The sequence below is a fragment of the Parasteatoda tepidariorum genome, chromosome 3, assembly GCF_043381705.1.
Source record: "Parasteatoda tepidariorum isolate YZ-2023 chromosome 3, CAS_Ptep_4.0, whole genome shotgun sequence".
NCBI lineage: Eukaryota > Metazoa > Arthropoda > Arachnida > Araneae > Theridiidae > Parasteatoda > Parasteatoda tepidariorum.
The window spans coordinates 41,696,257-41,720,890 of record NC_092206.1 but is presented as its reverse complement, the minus strand read 5'-3'; the positions used below and the strand labels follow the sequence as shown (position 1 = coordinate 41,720,890).

The 24,634-nt window shown below is 29.1% G+C and overlaps 1 long non-coding RNA gene across 3 annotated transcripts; it reads left to right on the top strand.

The window, feature by feature from the left end:
• The first annotated feature begins 11,430 nt into the window (after positions 1-11,430).
• Positions 11,431-16,822, top strand: LOC107453427 (uncharacterized). Of its 3 annotated transcripts, none has more exons than XR_001585322.3 (4): positions 11,431-11,503; positions 12,506-12,590; positions 12,697-12,736; positions 16,602-16,822. It is a non-coding gene; the product is annotated as an uncharacterized lncRNA (long non-coding RNA). The 3 variants fall into 3 exon arrangements; XR_011636391.1 differs by lacking the exon at positions 11,431-11,503 and adding an exon at positions 11,826-11,849; XR_011636392.1 differs by lacking the exon at positions 11,431-11,503 and adding an exon at positions 12,243-12,266.
• Positions 16,823-24,634: the final 7,812 nt, after the last annotated feature.

Below are 24,634 nucleotides of genomic sequence, written 5' to 3'. Positions count from 1 at the left end.
ATGCGCTGTATAAAGCAACTACTTCAATTACTCTTATCTGGCGCAGTTTTTATTATTTTTTTTTAATCTTAAAGCAATAATTTCGTTATCAGTTTAAAATTGATTCAAACGCTTTGCTTCATTTTTTTTAAATATTTAAGCTATAGCCAAAGTGGCACTAGACCTAGTATATATTTCGGACATGTACCAAAGGTCTAGTCATACTAGGTCTGGTTAAGTGACATTGCCCGGTATATCTTACACTGATGTTTTTTTAAGGTCAAGTGCCACTGCCCGGTATACCCTACACTGATGTTTTTTTAAGGTCAAGTGCCATTGCCCGATATATATTTACCCGTTACCCCAAACACTGATGTTTGTTCTAATCTATCGTCGGTAAGTATTAAAATATCGAATAAATGTAATTATATCCACGAATAAATTAATATCAAATCGGATGTAATAAATATTTCGGACATTCACCAAAGCGATTAAATATGAAATACCAAATAGATAAGTACTGGTATAATTCGTAAAAAAATTTCGTGAATATGAACACCAGAAATAGAGGTAACTATAGCTATATACACTATACAAAGTATACTTAGTGTTCCACTAAGCAAAGCGGCGGTCCACTAAACCAAAACCCAAGAATAGATCTTGGCGCTGTAGGAAATCTTGAATGTTATTTCCCATTACTTTGTGTAAAGTATCTATCACCAACCACAATATTTGTTATTTAGTTACACTAAAATTTTTAATTCTAGTAAGATACTAAGTTACTTACACTTAAGAGTCAGTGAAGTTATTTTTACGTGACAATATAACGCAAGAATCTGTAATTTAGGATGCATACATGCACTAGTTCTAATTATTGAAATAAAATGACTTCGTAAAACGAATATGTGAATGAGCAAGAATATGTAAACAAATTCGAACTAGGCATAACGAAGCAGGATCGGAGAGAAATTATACATTATTAATTGCTGATATTTGAAAATTAAAATATAAATATTCGTACTCGACAACTGAAAAAATGCATTTATACTTTTAACGGTGAACTGAAACGTATATTCTGCAGATGAAAAGCAAAAATGAGGACAACACACCATCTCGTTGTAGATTGTATATAATTGCAGACAAAATGAAAATGCGCCTACATTGGAATTTTTGGAAGAGAAAATATTTAACGTATGGTGTAAATTTGAGAGATCTTGGTGTAAACCTTTTGCCTTTTTGCTGTTTAGATCTTTTATACGCTCCTTATGAATGCTCGATTTGATGAAAAATAGTGTTTCTTCACATACCTTTTAGGATTGTTCAACATGGAATATAAAAAGATATTACGCCGAAGTTTTGATAGTGTCCAGGTTTAAAAAACTCCTTTGCTCTTAAAAGAAATTTTTTTTCATAAAAAAAACCCGCAGTTAATTTTCTTTTCAAAATAACTAGGATACTTTCCAAATTTGAAAACTTGAATTTCAAATTTCAAGTTAAGCAACTCTTAGGTACATTTCAAAAAGAAAAAAAATTACAAATATATTTGTTAACATTTTCTCAAACATTTCAGGGTATTTTCGAAATGTAAGATGCAAAGATATCTCATACATTGTTCCAAACTAAGTTTAATGAGAAATGTTTAACTAAAAAGAGAATCTAGATCCTTGGAGGACCTTGGGATCTCAAAAACCGGTTTCTTGGAATATTCATCCATTTTTCCTTCGAGGTTAATATCTTCCTTACCTGTACTATGAATGATTCCTTATCGCCTTACGAGATCATCGCCAACAAAACCAATTATTTTTATTTTTTGAAATACCGGATGATATTTAGGCAAAGTATGAAATAATTATCCTGATGAGATTATTATGTAAATGATGTGCATGTTACTGCGAACGAGCAAAATCGGTGGTGATTCACCGGTGGACATTCACCGGTGACTTTCACCGGTGAATGTTGACAATCAAATTAATGAGAGTGTAAGCAGGAATAGAAGAAATTTTACTTAGAAACTTGATGCATTTATAATTATTTTCCATTTCATTTAAATTGTACCAAATGATTGCAAAAATTTTACGAAGAAATCTAAATGAAGTGTATTTATTCTCAAGAAACAATAATTACTTTACTGAAATGAGAATATATTTTACTTCTAACTTCTTAACGCTCTACTTTTCCATTTCCTTTTCAAAAGAGCTTCCATTTAAAATAGATTTAATTTTTATGATGGAGGTTTTCCTTTCAAGTATTTCAACGAAATGAATTGAATAGACGACTAAATTACGTGTTTTCTGAAGAGGTTTTTTTTCTTTCCTCCCGCCTTTTACTTTCTTTCACATCTTTTGAAAAAAGACTTTTTTCAGTGCATTTCTTGATTCTGCTGATCTTGGTTTCCTTTTCATATTTCTCTTTTTTATCTCTTAAAGAATGTGGATATTTATACTGCAAGTCAACGCCGGTATTTATTTTGTAAGAAATAGAGTTAACGGAAACATAATAAAAGAAAATGTAGGAAATAAAATATCAGGAGACTTATGACCTATAATTGAACAGAAACTAAAAGATACTGAAACCTCGAAAAATCTTAATTTCTAAATATGATATAATTGACATTGTATTTTCAATGTATTGATAATGAATGGATTTAAATAAAAAATTTAAAACAAATCTTTCTCTTTTATAATCTCTTAATGAATGTGGATATTTATACTGCAAGTCAACGCCAGTATTTATTTTGTAAGAAATAGAGTTAACGGAAACATAATAAAAGAAAATGTAGGAGTTTAAATATCACAGGAAACTTATGACCTATAATTGAACAGAAACTAAAAGAGACTGAAACCTCGAAAAATCTTAATCTTCTAAATATGTTATCATTGACAATGTATCTGCAATCCATTGATAATTAATTGATTCAAATAAAAAATTAAAACAAATCTTTCTCTTTTATAATCTCTTAATGGATGTGGATATTTATACTGCAAGTCAACGCCGGTATTTATTTTGTAAGAAATAGAGTTAGTGGAAACTTAATAAAAGAAAATGTAGGAGTTTAAATATCCCAGGAAACTTGTGACCTATAATTCACCTGAAACTAAAAGAGACTGAAACCTTGGCAAATCTTAATTTCTAAATATGTTATCATTTACAATGTATCTGTAATGCATTGATAATGAATTGATTTAAATCATATAGAGCCATTTCTACTTATCAGTTCAATTTACTCGAATAATTTTTAAAATAAGTAGCAATGACCTTGTTTTTGAATATCCATATCCAATATGAATTCCTACTTAATAGAAATCTTTCGCATAATTCATGAAAAAATTCTGTTCTAACAAAGTACTAAGCATAAGCAGTAATCATATGATCATAAATATCTGTATTAATTTCACGTTCTGCAAACTTAAGCCCACATACAAAGTTTTTCTCTTTTCCGAATGAATCTATCTTTAGTATGACTTTACATTCACTTTGAATGCTCTGAAATGGGAGCATTTGAGAGCATGTTTGTTTAACAATCGTGTTTAAGTTATTTGAATCAATCGTTTAAAAGCAAAGCATACATAAATTGAAGAGCTCAACTATGGTAAATGCTGCTCCGACTGCTTCATTTTTTTTAAACCTATGACTATCGAGGTATGATATATAATATCATACTAGATATCAGATGTTTATAATTATATATGATACTTATTGATGCATGATTCTAATATGACCACTGATATAATTCAAAAATATAGTAATAACATTGTTTTCAAGCAATTATATGCAAAATAATATGTATTAGATGAAGCATTCATTTAAAATTTAAGAGGTAAAACGTTTAAATAAAATTTATTTGTTGAAACTTTGCAAAACAATTTTTCAGTTATGACGAATTACATACTATTTCCTTTACTGTTTTTGTCTAACTTTTTTACTAAAGTATTTACTATACGGTTCAATATTTTCCGGGATTATAAAATATGTAAACTACAAATTCTTAAAGCTTGTCTAGATAAGATAAGTACACAAGCCACTTCATGGTATTCCTAAATTATAAATTAAACATAACATTTGCTTGTTTATCGTTGAAACGTTTCTGCTTTCCTTAAATATTAAATTGCTTGGAAGGTGAACTATTCATTAATAATGACAGTTTTACATATTTGATTTTAACACTACACTTTGCATTTATGTCTGAACAATATGCTTGTTTTCTGAGCGAATTGAAAAGCTGTTTGTGGAATTAAATTTTAAAAATGAATTGCAGTATTTTTAACGCAGTATGTGAAGTAGAATTTGCACACATATTACTGATTTATGTCATGTATTAAAAGTTTGTAATATTTTATAACGTATAACAGTGTATGCAAGATTTTAGTTGTATTATATAGATGTTTAAGTTCTCATAAGATTTACATAAATCTGTCAATTTTATAAACTAATTTTATAATATTTAATTTCAATTTCCTACGGCTTTGTATGAATTTAAATTAATATTTAGTCTATGATTTGTGTATGTTTTGTTAACAAACTAAGTTCCTTTTAAGAAATATTGTACATGCATACTAAATTTGTATACTAAACATACATTGTAAATGCATACTAAATTTGCGAAATATTGTATCATAAAAATAACTCTACTGATTCCTGAGTATCATATTATACTGTAATCATAAATTTTAGCGTTACTGAATTAAAAAAAAACATGTTGGAGGCAAATTTGTACCAAGTAGTGTAAAAAAAAGCATTCTAAGCGTTTCTATCAACCAGTAACTATCCTTAATATCAGAGAAATGGAACATAAGGTGAAACACCGCTTTAGTGTTAAGTCGTTGACACCATTTCTGTTGTTCAGATATTTGGAATTTTTTTACGGCGTATAAATCCATTCATACGTACATTAGTGTGATTTTCTGGAAGCTTATACAAACACACTACAAAGACAAACTTTCTTCATCACATTATTTTCTCAACGAATAGTTACTATTATTTTAAATTACAATTTAGTTTCATTCGGCGTTCTTCAAATATCTTACTTTCATTTTTGCTCTATTCCCATTTCCAAGTCTCTCCAGTTTTCGAAGATTTATCTTAATTTTTGTATGCAATTTAAAAAATCATTTTTTCTGTAGCAATGGAAAATCGTTGAAAAGTTTATTATGTATGCTTTATCAACAATTAAAATTATCAATAAATTCATAGATTTTCATGTTTATTACTTTCTGATCTGTATGCAACAGTCTTCCTTGGAGAAGGTCTTACATAGATCTTACGCTCCTGTACTCTACATTCAATTAAATTCTACTCCGTAAGTTCGAATTTTTAAAAAAAAAATGCTGACATGTATCCATGGTTTAATAATTGAAATAACAAGAAAAATACGCCTATTCGATTTTTCCTCAGATAGTTACTATTTAAAGAACTTGCTTGCCTACTTTCAAAGAACAGGTTAAGCAGAAGAAACATATTTCGATCCAGTTTCAATACGCGTGAAAAAAACTTAATCAGAGTATTGTATTGATGTAAAAGGCGCAGATTTTGACTCTGTCATTTTATTTTGCGCTCGCCATCCGAGATATGAAGTTTCTAAGGAATATATTTTTTTGCAGTCAAGTGAAACATTTTTAAACCAAACTTTTTTTTTTATTTTTATCAAAATTTACTGTTATATTCAACTGGTTATTTGATTTTTTAGCCGTGAATCTAAATTGTTTAAATAGACAAAATTCTTTTAATTCTAATTTCTCAAAATCTCAATTTATTACGTTTGTTATAATAAGAAAAAGTACTATCTGAAACTGCGGATATTTCACAGTAGTGGAGGTAAGCACTATTCAGTCATTTTATTTCACTCTTCAGTCATTCTGTTTTCACATCGATTTTGCTTTGCATCCAATACAATGGAAATGAAACAAAATATGGCTTTGGTGCTAATCTGCCTGCCTGTCTGTCTGTCTCAATTTTCTTATGTAGTTAATGAGTGTGCTTACATTATGAAAACTGTTTAGAGCTCTTTAATTAGGTCGAACTGTGTTTTTCCAGACTTTTCTACTGATCCGATTATAGGTTGGCACACTTACACTGTAAGTGCAGTATGCCACTTATTTTTAAGGAAATATAATTATTTGTAAAAAAAAAAATGGAGAAATGGATTCTAGCATTCAATCAGATTCGAGGAGCAATAAAATACTTTTGTGCTTTTCCCCGTGCTTTCACAATAATTTATTATGAAATATTTTGTTTTCTAATTCTCAAAATTCAGCTGTTAATTTTTTCATAGAATTTTTCTTATACAGATGATTAAAAAATAAATTACTTTCTGAAATAAAATACTAGGATACTAGGTAACTAGATACTAGGAAAAACATTAGGAACTAATTTGTAAAATATTTTATGTAGAATGTTGATGGAAATAGTCCTGATTTAGTAACTGATTTTTAGGTCATCAATCTTAGTAGAAATTGAAGACTGTGTAACTATTACTGATTAAAACTGTAACTGATAAAATATTTGTGTTTCTAATAACGTATAAATGCTTGATCTAAGACATTTATAAGGCACATAGTAAAATATGTGATTTTCTTTTATTTCAAACAATTCCTTATTGTTGTTTCCAGATAAAAACATTTCAATTTTCTGAAATTTAAATTACTGAACAAAACAATGCTCAGTAACATCTTGTGATTGCATGGAAATTGAGGTCTTGATGATCCAAAAAATTCTTAAAACAATTTCAAAACGTGCCATACTTCAAGCTATTCATACGCATTGTTTCAAAAAATGAATAGCAATAAAAGAAAAAATATCAATGTGTGATAAATCGAAGGAACAATAGAAAAACAGTGATTTTTTTTTTTAAATTAACAGTCAAAATTAAGAGTTGCAGTTATATTAGAGCAGAGTTTTAGTGCGTTTTGTTCATTTTTTTTATTACTTTGTGTTTTAAAACACATAAAAAATACAGTTCAGCTATAGAAGAATTTAATACAAAATGTTTAAGTATTTTTAGAATACTGATAAGAATTCTGTGTAAACTTTTATATAGATTAAAAAAAAATCATATTATTTTATCTTCTTTAATTTAAGTAAAATGTATTTTATCTTTTATTAGCATGAGTCCCTCAGGATATTTCAAATTAATTATTGTTGAGAATGATTACTATTATTTTAATTTGTCTATCCGGTTCAGGTTTACTACAAGGAAAGCAAATTCCTTTTAACACTGTCTGTGATATAAGATGAATGAGTTTAATATCTGTCATTTTGTTTATTTCAGTAAATTTTGTTTGTACTCCATTTAGAAACTTAGCTCATTCTATCATCTGCTCTGTTTTTGTCCTATCTGTGCCTTTTTTTGATTATAAAAATGTTTTTTACAACTAACAATGTTTTTGTAGTAAAATTATGACTATTTTGGCCAAGATAAATTTTACACTATTAAATCCACATTAAGATAGGCCTTGATCTGTGTTGTGCTTGCGCAAGGCAGATGTCAACTCACCTGCTTCCGAAAAGGACATATCAAAGAGACACACGCTCATTAGTTCTTCGGAGAACATTCACAATGCAACGTGTAATGAATTAATCATGATTCAAAGCCTTTTAGAGAGTTGACATACGTTTTAACAGATATAATTTCAAACTGTTTAGTAAATTTTTGTTCATATGCAAGTTTTGCTAGATGAATCGTGATTATCTTTGTTTTTCACCGTTTGACCAGTGTTCCAAAATGTAAATCATACAATTGTAACTTAGACATTTTAAACTACATTCTTCATATAGATCATCTATCTAAGAAAATGCTGGTTTTTCAAAAATATATTAAATGAACTTCTGTGAGAGTTAAAATCATTGTACTCATTGATAACTATCTAAAAGATCTGAAAAGTTTAGTATGGCTTCAAGTTTATCAAGTACTGAAGAGACTGATACGTGAGCCTTTTTAAGAAAACTTTTGAATTTATGAAGTAGGAAAGTTCTTGAAGTCAAAGAATATAAAACTTCTAAAGAGCAATTAAAATACAATGTCATTGCAAACATAAAATATCATATTAGCAACCGAATTAGCAACCGTGTTGAATAAATATGGGTGACTAAATTGTATAATTTCTTATTTTTTATGTTACATATTTGAATCTCTGCAGTTAGAATATTTAAACAGAACCAGTAAGACTTATAACACCTAACTTAACTTATTTAGAACAATATTTTGATAATTCTATCTGAATAACCGTTCTTCGCATGAAGTGAAAAAATACAAATAATCAATAAATCAGTACTACAAACATACTATGAAATCTTGCTCGTAATTAAAAGATACACTGCAACAGAAATGCATAACATAAAGTAATTCCATTTTTTATTATTTTTTGGCGTCCCGGTGACTTTTTTTAAATTATATTCCTCAAAACAGGTTTTAGCAGTTTGATTTCATGGTCAAAATTGCCTTATCAAGTGATTTTCATTTGTTATTTTCGAGGGGTCATAACGAATCTCTTCCCACAGTATTAAACTGCGAAGTATTGATTCAGTTTTGATAAGTACCTTCTTTACTATTAAAATGCATAATGCCTATATTAGTATATTTGCTGTCTATTACAACTGAAGCAAATACCATAATACACGCAGAGTCTATTATCCAAATTAGTTAAAAATTATTTGGTTAATAATGGCGTGGTGAGTTTTTACTTTTTTGATAAACGATTTAGTATCATTTATCGATAAATTTGTACATATTTCCTTTAATATGTAATATATTACAAGTACAAGATGCAAAAAAAATGATAAAAAACAATTTGTTGAGGAGAAAAGAATATTAATATCTAAATACATCAGATTCCAGAGATTCTTCGGATTTCAGTTTATTAAATCCTTAAGTTATGTTTGTACTATGTCTTTGTCACTTCATACCTTTTTTGCCCGACCCTGTGACATTAACCGCATATTCAACTCATAACGTGATGACATAGTTGGCTTTTGCTACCGGGTTTGTTTTGATCATTGAGTATACACGACAAAACAAAGTAAAAAAATATGAAATATAAAATAACGTGCAACGAATTATTTCACTGTGTTAGCTAAATCCTTAAAACTCTGCATTCAAATCAATTATTAAAATCTTTACAGGAAAAAAAATTAAATAAAAGCAGAAATATTAAAATAAATAAATATGTAATCAAAGGTTTAAATGAATGGTAGAATGAACCGAAAAAAAATCGATTTTTCACATTATACGAAAACAAAATAAAAAACTTTCCTAGAATTAGATCTTTTTTCCTTCAATTTCCAAAATAAGTTCTATGCTAATTATTTTTTTGATAAAAGCAATTTTTAATACGTTTAAAAAATTCTTTTGAAAGTAAAAGAGGCAGATATCAATTGCAATATCATAAATGCTTTAATTGAAATGAAACTAAATGATAATATTTTCTTAATGGAAATTTTTATCATGTCCCTTATAACACAAAAGTATATTCAAAAAAATATTTTCTTCACAGAATTGATGAAGAAAAATAAAGCTTCGATTTGATGTATGCAAATAAACTGTTCAAATTTATACTTTTGAGTATGGGAGGGGGAAGAGAAGCGTATTCAAACATTGGATATTATAATATTAGCTTTTTAGGAAATAATGAATCACAGCAAAAATTAAATCATCTAAACGAAAATTAAGTCTGTAATGAATATCAAACTAGAAATTTTTTTAAAAGGAGCACATTTTATTGCAGTTTGTAATTTCAATTCTAGATTTCAATTGCTTTCAACGCTTCCATATGATTAATAAGTTGAATGTGTCATATGTGGCTTTACATGGAAATTAAACCGTAATTATAACTGTCTACTTACGTGTTTTGGGGGCGTCCAGGAGGTGACGGAAAAAAAGTGTTTATTTTCTTTAACTAAATCAATATTTTCTTCTGTTAGCTACTATGAATTTTGAATGGAGTAAAAAAAAAACGTTTAATTGGCGTGAAAACAGTCCTCTTTCAGATAAGAATTCTCATAGAAATCTCCTAATTCGTGAGATGTGTGTGTTCCGTTAGGTCTACATGGGTTATGCAAAATACCTTTTAAAAGTGCACTTCCCGTATATAAATGTCACTTATATTCAGTGCCATTCGTCACGATGGCTATTGAAAAATTTTGATAGACAAAATATACCAGAATCGAGCAATTTTCTCTGACAATTACTCTATTGAAAATACCGGACGCTGGCAGAAACGTTTCTGGTGTTATACGCTAGACTCCAACACATATTTTAGCAACTTTTCAGTAATTAAATGTCTCTTTTTAAACTTTGCGACAATAAAACCAGCAAAGACTTAGAAACTGATAAAAAACATTTACTTATTTGTCTTTCTGGTATAATGAATAAAACAGGAAAAATGCAAAATATCCTTATATTAACCAGTAAAAAGTGGCTTTATATTTAAAAAATCGTTGCTACCATACATTGCTTTGGGTGATCCATTTAAAGTTACATTTTCTTTTAAATAACAAAATCTATTACATTTAAAAGCCTAAAAAAATAGTAGGTGTATATAAAAATATTTTATGAATATGAAATTTTATGTATAAATATAAAACATTTTTTTTTGAAATACAAATTGCTTGAAAATTATTACAATTTTAGTTTTTTTCCGCGAATTTCGTCTCAATTTTTCCCATTAAATATTGTATATTTATTTATTGTTGTGGAGAAGTATATTTTTCTTTCGTGATCTTTAATTCATAAGCTTGTGTTTGAATTTATATCCATCAAAAGTAACAAAAGAGAGATATTAGATGTTGCGATGCATATATCTTAACATTTATTTATGTAGAAAGTTTTGAAAATAAAAGAGCTTAGTGCAGAGATAAATATCGCTCCTAATTTGAATTATTTCAAGTCTCTATAGCAAGTAAAATATTCGAGTGCAGATGATTATTTTTCAAATCCACGTAAGCATTAATTTTTTTACGATTAATTGAAGAACAAAGTGTTCTTAAGCAAAACTAAAATAATTGTTAATTTGTCTTTAAAAAATATTCCTACAAAATACCGTTTTCAAAGGAAAAAACAGTGATGAATAAGAAGCGATTAAAAGGGTTGTTGTCTTTTACTCTTGAAATTAATTGAAATTATGACGCCAAAAAATTAAGTAAAAATTTGTGTACTCGTAATCTTTTACTAAATCGACCCTATTTTTGCTGGAAAAAAGGTAGTATTCATACGATTTGGCGAAAAAAAATAAGTAAATGAACATATTATTTTATGAAAACTAACTGAGCTTCAATCAAATGGAAAATATGTGAAGCAGATGGCAACGGTAGAAAATGAATGCATAAATCTGTGATGAGATGACATTGATGCGAAGAAGGCATGTTTTGAAAACAAATAATTCGAGCGACGTATTGACAGATTGTTTGTTCAATTCATTATTTATTGTTTTCGAGCAAACAACATCTTATGAAAAAAATTGCATTGAAATGAGAGTATAAATATCTAAATATGTTCTCGTTATTTTATATTCTTGAAAGAATACTCGATTAAGTGGTAAGATTTCATTTGCATTGATTTTAAGAATCGTTAATCTGTTAAATAATTATTGTAACACGATATTCTATGCTATGTATGGGTTCTAAGGAAGCTAAACTAAAATAAAATGCAATTTTCTTTTTTTAACAGCTTCCTCAGATTGATACTATTTTATCAGCTATAATTGTACTACAAATGAATTTTTGCATGCTGTTAGGCTTTTGATCTGTTTTGCAGTATTGTTTGGCACAGCATGTCTATAACTGAACCTTGTGCCCTAACCTCTACATTCAAATCCTCATTTATTAACTTTACTTGGTGAAACTTCACACCAGTATCTTATTGCTTATTTGAAAGACAATAGGTACTTTCCGGAACTTTACTGCATATTTAGTTTCAGTCAAGTGATTGACGTGGTATAGCATTTTTTTGGCTTTTGTGCCAATAATTTTTAACTGAATAAAATAACTTAGAAACTACTCTAAAAATCAAAAAATTTGATCCTATTACTGATTATTATTTTAGGTTTAGAATTAGATTAAAAAAAAGATAATTTTTGTATAATTTTCATTGCTTATTAAAAGAATGCTAAGAGAAATTACATCAAATAATAAAATTATATGAAATAAGCCTTCATGCAATTTCTTCTCAATGCATTTAGTGGATTAAAATCATAACATTTCTGATAACATTTTTCATAATATTGGAAGGGGCAAACAACTCGCCACAATTCTTTTATTCTTCTACATATAACATGGGGATTGTCTACAGTTAGCTTTGTGTAAGTTTTGTTCAATGACTGCAATAATAAAATTATCAAACAGACATAAAGTCATTTATCAGGTTAAACTATTATTTTCTTCTGTAAACTATGCATCAAAGAGCTATTAAATCCTCGTTTTACCCACATACCCAGCTTTGACCTTTCTATATTACCTTATACAAGATAACACTCTAAAAAATAAGTTTTAACTTTAGATTTCCCCAAAATTTCATTTGTTACATCATTTGATTTTTCAGGTTAACGTAAAATTTATAAACATGAACGCAAATACAGCTGTTGTTTTGCTGCTCCTTTTTCTGCAATGCTACGAAGGGCGTAAAAGTAACCCACCTCTCTCATTTATTAAAAATTTTTAGCTATAGAAGCTATTAGCTATAGAAGCTATAAACATTTCCATTTAATAATATTCTTTTTTATTCTTTTACAGTATCTTCAGAAAAAGATGCACCTGCTTCCGTTGACAAAGTGTTTGTATAAAAGTTCTTATTATACTTGTTTAAAATCATTTGGAAACTTTTAAAATTATTTTTCATAGATTTAAGTGTTTAGATATGGATAATGCTTTTAATTTTTTGTCATATTTGTTGAGTAAATATTGCTTGATCTCGAAGATAACGTAAAACGCATAGGTCAATCTTATTAATGGAGATTTTAATTAAATATTTATCATATCTTGTATAATTTGATTATATCCGTAGGACTTTCTTTTTATTTTGTTTGATTTTTTCCTGTTTTGCCTTGGACTAACTTTTTTGGAACACTGAATATTATTTTACGATGAGTACAAAATAAAACTTTCATAAAACTTTTTTTGTGTATGGTTCTGTATAACTGAAACCTACTGATCTGTCAGGAAAGTTTACATTCATCAAGTCATTTAGGATGTGGATTAGGTAGTGTAGTTTTGTTTGGTCACAATCTATTTGTTCAGTTGTCATTCTATACTTAATTTATAAGATTGGTATTATTAGAATGTGTCGCGAAAATTACCTTTTGGAATCGATTGACTTCCAGGGGTACTTGATTATTCAAACAAATACCTCACGATCTTCAGGTGATCCATTAATTATTCAATCTTTTTTTTTTGTTTTAGATATAATTTTAATTAGATTCAGTTTTGAACAAATATTGATTTCACATCAAAAGTTGAATTTTTCTCTTGTTCCACAAAATCCAATATAACATTTTATCTATATTTTTGATTACGTAGTTAGTGCGAAAATGCAGAAATTAATGTTTTATTCCTACAATAGCAGCAAATCTAAATTAACAAGCATAAATTGCAAAAATATTACCCACATTTAATTAACTAATTATCTATATTTCGTTTTTATTATTGAATTTAACTTTCAAAGTTAAAAATTCCTCTATACTTCCAAAAATGACTTGAATGAAAAAATTGTATATATTTCTACGAAAAGAAAGAATTGAATTCCTCTATACTTCCAAAAATGACTTGAATTAAAAAATTGTATATATTTCTACGAAAAAAAATAAGTGATAAGTAGTAAAACTAATGCTTAAAAAATCCCCAACCTAGATGTATAATAACCACCTAGTTGTAGACGCAGTATAGCCCTAACCGGCTCTTTGTGTCAAAAACTTCAACAAAAAAAAATTGGTTGCGGTAACGTAAGAATATAGTACTCAGAAGGAATCTACGTCACTTAAACTATTTGATATAATATTTTTTGTATAATTCAAGCATTTTGCCAGCAAAATAAATGTTATTATAGGTAAATTCTTTGTCTGAGTAATATTTCTTACTTTTATTATTCCTTTCTTACGTCCAAATTTTTATCACTTACTTATTGCTGATCATTTACAATAGCATTTGACCAACATGATTTCAGACTGGACCATGAAAGTCTTTTGTATTTCTCGAAGAAAAGAATACAATTCAATTTAAAGATATAATCACATTGTACTAATTATTTTCTTCATATAAGATTTAAATAGCTCTCATGAATATAGAAAGAACGACGAAACTCAAAGGTGAACAAAAGGTTTTTAGCCATTGAAAGGAGCAAAAATAATATGAAATTATTGAGTTCAGAATTAAATCAGATTTACCGGAAAAATAAATCAATCCGCTTCCAACTGAAACTGTCACTCCATTACTTAGCGTTGCAAGATGCAACTAGACTTGAAAGAGAAGTTTTCATATCTCGCGACTGCTTGTGGATAGTAACAATTTTGCTCAAAATTATCCAAAGTGGCTTTCATTAGTTATATTTTTATGAAATAACATTATTTGAAAATATTTTTTTTTTAAAAACTGTTCTGAGTTTTACTGATTTATAATTGTTAGATAAAATTTTGCCTTTCTTTAGGCAATACAATATGTACACTTTATAACAAAAAAATCGACGCACCAAGATGGAGTAGTGCGATAGAAACGAAAATTAGTGGATAGCAAGACAATGTACAGAATAGTAAATGATTAAAATTTCAGAGCAATTGAATAATTTATTGCAGAATTACAGTTACAAATTCAATAAGGTGTTGACCCGCCTCAAGCCTGGATACAAGCTGCCACACTGCGTGGCATAGACCGATAAAGCTTCCGGATTGTCTCTTGCGGTATTTCCTGCCAAATTCGATCCAATTGTCGAAGGGGGTCATCAACATTCCGTGCCAGATGCGATCGCCTTCCCATCATATCCCAGACATGCTCGATGGGAGAGAGATCTGGTGACCTGGCTGGCCAAGGAAGAGTTTGACAATCTTGCAGACAGTTCATAGCAACACGTGCCGTATGTGGTCTGGCATTGTCTGCTGAAAAACCAGCCCAGGGAGCTGCAAAAGGAACGGTAGCAAAACAGGCCTTAGGATGTCGTCGATGTACCGCTGTGCAGTAAGTGTACCTCTAATGACGACCAAAGGGGTCTGGCTGTCANACAAAATTTAGAAGAAAAAATTACTACTTTTTAAATATATTTTAATTTCTAACTTTTTTAACCCAGGGCGCAATATTTAAACAAAAATTTAACAATTACAAATATAGATCATACATACTGTAACAATAAAATCGATAATAAATCCGCTTAAATATTTTCTATATTGATTATAATATACTCTTATTACTGAATGAAGAGATATATAAATTATTTCAAAAATAATTTGAAATAAATAAAATATTCGAAGTTAAGTATTATCGATATTTGATACTAAATAAAACTGTCCTTTTTGTGAATAAGTTCAGTATTAAAAAAATATTATAAATAAAATGATCAAAGATGAAAAAAAAAATCCTTTTAATCAATACATATTAGGGTAGTGTCGGTTACCCCCCGCCCACTGTCAATTTCATATGTATAGAATATTTTTTCAAGTCAATGGGCCATCGGACATTAATTGTTATATTAAAAAAAAGATTATTCTCAAAGTTTCAAGTATTATGCAGCTGGTCACATGGTAAACAATAGTTTTGAAAATATGTTGAATACAGTAGTCAAATTTTTTTAAATTTCTATTTTTTTAAGTTAAACTATTCTTTTTTTGGTTTATTCTTTTTGCATTATTTAATTAGATCATAAAACAATAGAAACATACAAAAATATTGATTATTACTCAATATTATACGGAAATATAAGCAATACTCCCTAAGTAGGCAGGGCTACCCGACTCTCCCTTATACATATTTCAGACATTCCCTTCAACAAGCGGTACAAGTATGTGAAATGAAAGCTACATAAAATCTTTAAATTTTAAAGGCACAGTGGGTCTTTTAAATTCTGAGGCAAAAATGGTTCATTTTCTTTCACACTGAAATCAATTGTGCTGTGTCTTCAGACTTTAAGTGATTATAATTGCATTGCTGGTTTAAGGGATAGAGTGTTTAAATTCCAATGACGTGGCACGGGTTTGAATCCTATAACCGGAACGAATTCCGCACCTGGTTCACACCAACCACAGTACAGATATAATACATCCTCAGTAGTAAACGGATCATAGGTTAATCCCTTTGCAGTCAGTCTAACCCTGGGTGACTTTCGTGGTTTTTCTTTCCATGTAACGCAATGCGAAGTTTCGTCCAATACTTGATCCAGGAGTTTTCTTGTCCTCTTTATAGGGTTTAAAATTACAAGGCTAAGAAGTTGAGCATCAGTAGTCGTAAACTCAAAATTGTGCTGGCTGTTCAACAATGGTTATAAAATTATACCCATTAATTCTAAAATACAAAGAAAGTTTCATTCAAGGAATTACTGAATATATTAAATACACACAATTTTATAAGTTGTTTTAAATGTGTTGTTAAAGTAGCATGGTTATCGTAAAAGAAAAAATCATAATAATGTTATAAAATTGTCTTTTTTCTTATCATTACAGTTATCCAAAAATGCTGTTTCGTTTTACCCAAAATGAATGTAACAGAAGCCACTGCTTCCCCCCCGATTCGAAGATGGCAAAAACTCATCTTACTCAAAAAATCCAATAGTGCTTGAGTGGCTTCCAATGATCATGAGTACAAATGTGTTATGAAAAAAAAAATTATTGTACTCGAGCATTACTACACAGAATATTTCAAAAATAAAAATATTATCTCATTATGTGCATGCTTGTTTTTTTACATCCATAAGTTTAGTGACATAACCATTTTTTTAATTTAAGATATATCTATAGATGTTATTACTATTTTTACATTTGCAATTATGTGACGGATTCTATGAATATGGAATATTTAAAAAAGAAAAGAGGTTTTCTTTAACAATATAGGCAAGCTCAATAACTGGCATTTTCTAACTTGAAAATTTAAATATTCAATTGATGTAATTTCATTCATTGATTTAATTCAATTATTTTTAAGCTTATCTGATCTAATTATTTTATCCAATAAAAAAATAATTGCTTTCCCACATTTATCTTAAATTTTTTTGTTAAATAATTCGAATATTTTTGCATGCTAAATCATTTGTGTTAACTTTGCAAAATTGAACGAAGTTGATGTGTAAGGAAAATAAGACCATATATATTTTGCATAATGTAAACAAAATAGGTAATTTTCTATGGCCATTCTTAACTTTTTCAGTTTTCATAAATTATAACCTTCCACCTCGCTACGAAGCTGTTTCTGTGTTCCTAATTTATTTAACTGCTTAAAAGCTGAACGATTTATTAACTACAGTTTTACATATTTGCCTTTTATGACTATATTTTGTCATGATGTCTCAACGATGTACTTGTTATTTGAAATAATAGAAAGAATAATCTAAAAATTGTGCTTGAAAAGTGTATTGAAACGTTTCTAACATATTTTAAAAGCATTTACGGGAGCTGATTATAAATATATTTACACGGTGTCTACAACAATTACAAAAATGATCCTCCCTTTTTTTCTATTGTACTATCAAAGTTCTTTTCTTTGCCACTTAAAAAGCTATGCATTTAGTTTTTTTATTCAATTTTTTTTTATTCAATTTTAAGTGAAGTTTCCAAATATAGTCAGGACATGCATCAAATTGAGTAAATTTTACGGGATTTTTACAGGAGAAGAATTGTGATTTGTGCTTATAGTTGAGTGCGTTGTGGGAAATGCTAAGCAGACGTAATGTAAAAGTCGTCTTTGAACGCACAAAGAACTTTTATTAATCAAGAAAAAAATTATGACTTAAGCATCACGTAACTTTTTAAGAAGAAAACAGTCCACGTCAATATTCTTCTCTCCACAATATGAGACAGCTATAATCACTCCATACATTCATATATCTGTATATAATCACTCATGGGCTGCAATAGCGTCACGACTAAAAAAACACGCGTATTGGACTAAGAGCAGGTGTAAATATGAAAATACACATTCTTTCAGCAGCAATACTAGCACAACTCATAATTCAACTTGAAAGTAATCTTAGTTTAAGCTGTTGCTGTTGTTGTTAATTTACGTCGCACTAGAGCTGCACAATGGGCTAATGGCGACGGTCTGGGAAACATCCCGGAGGATGATCCGAAGACATGCCATCACAATTTTGATCCTCTGCGGAGGGGATGGCACCCCCGCTTCGGTAGCCCGACGACCTGCGCGCGAAGTCAAGCACTTTACGGAAGCACAGTTTAACGAGGACCAATACCGTACACCCATCTCAAAACTTGATATGTTTAATTGTGCCGCTATTGCAGCCCATGAGTGATATATCTAATCAGGATTTGTCTTTTTGTTCTTAATTGATTGAATCTTGAAGCATAAATTTAATATCCGATCAAAAGCATTTGCATAATGAGGGTAAAAAGAACGCACTTATAATTAAGACGTTAATTTACCTTTAGTTTGAACATATAAAAATAATTTAAACTTTAAATAAATAAATAAAAAAAATCCAAGAAAGAAACAGTTTTCTTTCTCTCCAGAGTTTAGAAAACTTAAATGTCTCCTCCTGAGTAAATCTATTCTTTCTCCCTCTTCTAATGGTTTTTTGAACTCATGATTTCTGACACTCTGTTCTTTTTACTCTAACCTTGTTCCCTAAAATTCGTAGTCTGAAAATTTGTAGTTTCTTGTGTTGCCATTAGAAATGAATATTTTATAGGAGTTTCAATGTTTCTTTTTGCACATGAAATTATGCTACCACAAACAGGAGATGGCAATATAGGATTCTGAAGACACTCTACGACATGGGACTACGTGGTAACTTACCTTAATTCCAGAAAACTCTCTGTCGAAGCAGTATTTTTGGGTAAAATTGGGTACTACATTTTGAATTGGTAGTATACTAGGACATTTAAGTTGCACATAATTGTTTCATACTTCTTACCATTTTAGTAAATTTACAATTAAGTCTTATCCATTTTGAATGCATATACTTTTTACAGTGTTTTAGAGTTTTCGGTATTTTATCTGATTTTATACATGTGCTTTACTTTACCTTTTAATCTGACTTTAAACCATGTGTTTCGCTCAAAATGTCCTTTTTTGAACCTTGTGCCACTAAAGCCTTCATTAAATTTAATGCTACAAAAAATCTACACATTTGTTTTCTTTAATATTACTATTCACTTAATCGCATTTTACTTGACAGCAAGATTTTTTCGATCTTCTTCATAATGTATGCATGCATTACTGGAGCTACAACTATTTACAATTTTTCTAATTACCTTTAAACTAATTTTCTATAAATTTAAATTTAAAAAAAAAAAAAAAAACTCAACAAGCTTAATAGCGAAAATTATAAAATGAATAAATAAATACCAACGCAATAATTATTTACACACATTTTTCTGTTAAATCCTGACTTGATATTTTTTATAACTTCAAGAGTTATTTCACGCAACTTTTATTTCTTATTTTTCATTTTCCGTGAAGATTTAATATATACACTGTGCACGCATCAAATTGAGTATATTTTAAGGTATTTTATATAAAAATTCCACTTTGAAGCCTCTTGTGTTGCATTTGGAAAGGAATATTTCATTAGTTGATTCCATGGTTTTGTTCCGCATGGAATTATGCTTTAAAAAATCTGCATATTTTGTTTTGCTATTATTTATTACAATTCATTACCAGTAACTTTATAGCATTTTTCTTGAAATCTAACTACAACGAAATCTTATTGACATTCATAAAGTCAGCGAATATTACTCCTTAAATTATAGTTTTTTATCAACAAAGTGGCCTATCGTGACTCTCGCGAAAACAATAACTAACTTGACATCAAGATTTTTTTAAGCTTCTGCATCATTTATTTATGCATTGCATCTGTCTTGGGTAACTATGTTAGAACTGCAACCATTAAATGTTCTCCAACTGCATTAAACGTACTGAAATAGAATTTTTCTGTAAATTCCAAGTTTTCAAACTAAACCCTAAAAAATTCTAAAACAAAAATAATAAAAAAATATTAAAAATGTAATGATTACACGCCCATTTAATAACTTTTGCACCATCTTATAACGTGTAAGGTACATTGTATAATCATAAGTGAAACTTGTTATTATCTATTTCATTAAGATTTAAAAATATCTGGACAAAGATATTGTAACAAATTTCGTTAGATTGTTTAATAGTAAATAAATATTATCAAACTCTTATATTCATTAAAAAATTCATTTTTTATTTAGAAATTTAATTTTATTCTATAACATTTCTTTTATTAGGCTCCAAAATGTGATAAGAGAAATACGACTATTGCATTAAAGAAAGCGTAATCAAATAAGAGCTTAAAAAATTTCATTTTAACAATTTCAAACAGGAACGCATACTATTCATAAAAGCATTATAAAATAAGTTTAATTAAAAAGAAAACTACTTTTATATTCTAAAGTACGTGAAATAATATGCATCATTTCAAAATGGTTCAATTCTTACTTGCTTTAGTTTTAAACATTAACTCTAATTATACATAGAGCATATAGCAGTTCTGAAAAAAATTAATGTATGCTGAAAATCAAATCTTGATTCAATAAATGAAAGTAAAACTACGAAAAGAAATAACTGTCTTATTAGCATATGCTTCAGAGTTCATTATGTTGTAACACTGACGATAATGAAGTCAGAAATCTGCAAGGAATTTCTTTTCGCTATTGACACTAATTTTTCTAATTTGCTCATTTTCTATTTATAAACTTTCGTTATTAAATCCTCTTATCAGATATGTTATTTTTATTATATACATATATTAGCGTAAGTATAAAAAGAATCTAATTGCGAATAAAAAGATAGTAAAATGATTTAGTGAAATGTGAGACTTAATTGAAAAATAGTAGTTAATTATCCATGATCAAAGATATTTTTGCTTATGATTGAATAATGCTCTCGTTGTAGTTCTAAAGTTACCATAATGATCTTAATCTATCTAATCTCTTTTAATCATTGCTGCGCATCAGAAAACTGACAATTATATATATATATATATATAAGCNTATATATAGGATGACGGACAAAGCACAACGTGATGCACAAAAAAATACAGAAATAGACTAGAACTTTTGTCCGTGTTTAATACAAAGATATTTTTAAATTAGAGTAACGTTTGCTGAGAAAGGTTCTCTATTATAGAACCTAATGGATGTTCGGTACATTTTCTGTACCTATATTTCAGCTTTATAAACGTTGCTTTTGTACTTTTTTTATTCCTTCATTGGATTTTATTGTTTGGTAATAGTTTTGGTTTCGTGAACAAAAGTCTTTGCCGTTGCTTAATTAAAATAAAATTTTTATTTAGTCACTGTGGAAGATTATTGCTTATGGAACATAATTAATGGTCTGCCCATTTCTGTATTTATAATTGTTCTTTAATCAATCTGCTTTTGTAATTTTTTTATTGAAACATTTTCTTATAGAAGATGAATTCTAGTATCAAAAGAATTAAAATAAGTCGCAGATTTATTTGGATTATTGTTACATACAACTATTATATCTGATTCTAAACATTGTAACACAATTAATTAGAAAATAGGAACTAGAGTAGTACGACAAGCATAACATGAATTTATTGAGACGACTTTTTCGACGAGCAAACTATTACTTCGGTAACAGAAGGTTGCTTTTCATCTCGTAACTTCTGCATTGCTGATAACTTAGTTAATTTATTTCATATCTATGGTTTAGCAGAAAATAATTAAATTCAGGAAAAATCTGCTCTCTCAATATTGCAATAAGTTTTTTCATTTTTTGAACTTGCGTTATACTTGTGTCATTAGAGTAGCTTTAATGCATTAAATTTATGTTTTATAATTATTTAGGAAACAATATAAGTGAATTTGATAATAAGTTTCAGTCTATCCAGGAAAAGGTCTCGATCTAAAAGCAGGATACTATTGACGGGCATCTCACCCATAACTTGTCCTCTGTGCCCTATATTTTTTAGTTCTTAAGTAAATATGTTTCCTCTTACTTAGTGATACTTTTTTGTAGTTAATTTCTTAAATATATTTTCCATCTTGATTTGGCTTCAGAAAAATTTTAAAGCTTCGAATGCTATGCCAGTAGACTTTCAGACAGATTGACTCATCAAGTTACCACTTGATAATTGGTGTTTTTGGGATAGTTGGACAGGTCTCATGACCTTATAAATTGTCTCAGTGATCATCCTACTGTCCAGAATACACGAGAACTCAGAAGCTTCTATTGACCATCAGTAACCGTCAATAGAAGCATATGACCCCTGACTTTTGAACCGTAAGCAGTCAAATTGTCCGGGATCTGAAGAAGTTATCGCGAAAGTAGGACTGTAAAAATTGGTTTTGTTGGACGGAGAAGATTTGTTTTTTCCGCTCTTCTTATTTACGTGAGGATTCAGTAAATATATTACCATTGATAAATAATTTTTTTAACTTTTTCATAAGTATAACTATTTTGTACCTTAGAACGAAAGATATTTTTTTCCATTTCATGAAAATATCATATTTTAAACTTTGTCTAATCTCACTGCCAATAAGCCAACATAACAGTGTAGCTAGTCATCGATGATGCAGAATTTTGAGTTCTAACTAGCTTCTCTAATACGACAAAGTTTTTGGAATCCAGTTAGCATCCAAAATAGTACTAAACATCATCACCACTCCGCCAAACTTTCAGAAGTGTCTCTTAGTAACAAGAGTGTGACAAGTTAAATAATAATTCAGTACCTTGCCAAGTTTCAACTCTGTTAAACAAAATAATCGAAATGAACAAGTTTGTTCAATTGGTTGAAGTTGTTATCATAACAGATGAACCAATTAAATTAAACTTACAAATTTCTTATCTGAAGAATTTTTCAAAATCTAACATTGAAACAGCTTAGCAAGCATACTGGGATTTTTACAAAACTGATTCAGGTAAGAAATATGAAGAACGTACTGCCGAGAGTATAATCACTATTCTAACAGATTTGAACAAGAAAAACGATACAGTTCACAGGACATTCGTAATTTAGAACCTATTTAACGATAGAACAGCCTGATTGTGCATTTACCTAAAATCACCATTTGGGATCAAATTGTCTCTTATAAGAATTTATGGTTATTCCGACGTAAATATATTTTTTTAATTTATGAATATTATTAACAATATAACATATAAGGTTTCTGGAGATTAAAAAAAGTTACTGGTCTGCTGAAAGAGTTACTGGATCCTGGAGTTACTTGTCTACTTTATCTTTCGAATGTGGCACCCAAAGGGGTAATTTTATCTCGAAGTTTACAGTCCATGTGCTCTTTGGTACGTGCTTCACTCTAGACGAGAAGAAGGAGGTTATGTCCCACCCTTTTTTAATTGGCTGGTACGGCATGCTTAGCACCCTGCTAGGGACTACTTGCCCCATCAGGGGGGTGCCCCTGAACTCTGTTAGTTTGGGTAGATCCACGCTCTTCTGGTGTAGTTCGATACTTGGAGCTACCCTGGACAGAGTATAGAGGAAGTTTAAAGAGTCTGTATTTCTATTCCACTTGTTGGGCTCGATGGTGGGATTGGAAGGGTCCAGCGGATGTCCTCATGAGTTATGGATACAACAAAAAATGATTCGTAACAACTACTCACCTTAATTTCATCTATATGAATGCCCTAATTATGATACAACTAAAGCTAGAGCTCTAATTCTGAATTCGACTGAACAAAAAACTTTGAATTGTATCGTCATTAATTGTCCGAAAATCTCTAGAAAAATAAACGGGAAACCCTAAAAACGTTTGACGGGAGGCAGCCAGAAGACTTATTAGTTGAGACTAATTCTGTTAAACAAACGACTCCTCTCCTAAAATTAAATAATCAAAAACAAAAACGAACCAACCGTCTCCGAATTGGCCACTCTCGTTTGCCGCATCTTCGTTTGCTGTTTGGAGATCCACCTCCGAATGCAACGCATGTAATGTTTTACATTCAATTCATCATATTTTAAACTTTTGCCATGTTTTAATCTTCATCATCTTATCTTTTTTGGCTTTTCTGTTTTATCTATAGAGGTTTGGTAAGATGACACCCATCATCCTAATATTTTTGCGTTTCTACACGTAATTGGCATTTTACTGTATATAATCTTTTATATTTTCTTTATGTTTTATATTGTGTATAACGTTTTATTTAAAAAAAAACATTTATATACGGTTTTATACGGTATATAAATGTTTTTAAATTATTTTCTTATAATTTTTTTCACTAAAAAAATTTAAATTTTATCCTAATTTTAAGGACGCTTTACACCTGTTTCATCTTGTGTTATCGTTTTTACACTTTGTCTGATTTTATTCACTTTTCAATGTCCATGTTACATTGCGTACATTTTTAGTAAGAAAAATAGAAGAATGTTCTTTATATTTGATTTGAAACCAATTTTTTTGTGGCAGCATGTACTTTGGTGGACCTTGCGTATTTAATCCAATTCTTCTGTAGCACGAAATCTATTAGACTTAGAAACCTAAAAAAATACGAAGCTGTATAGAAAACTCTACAGGGA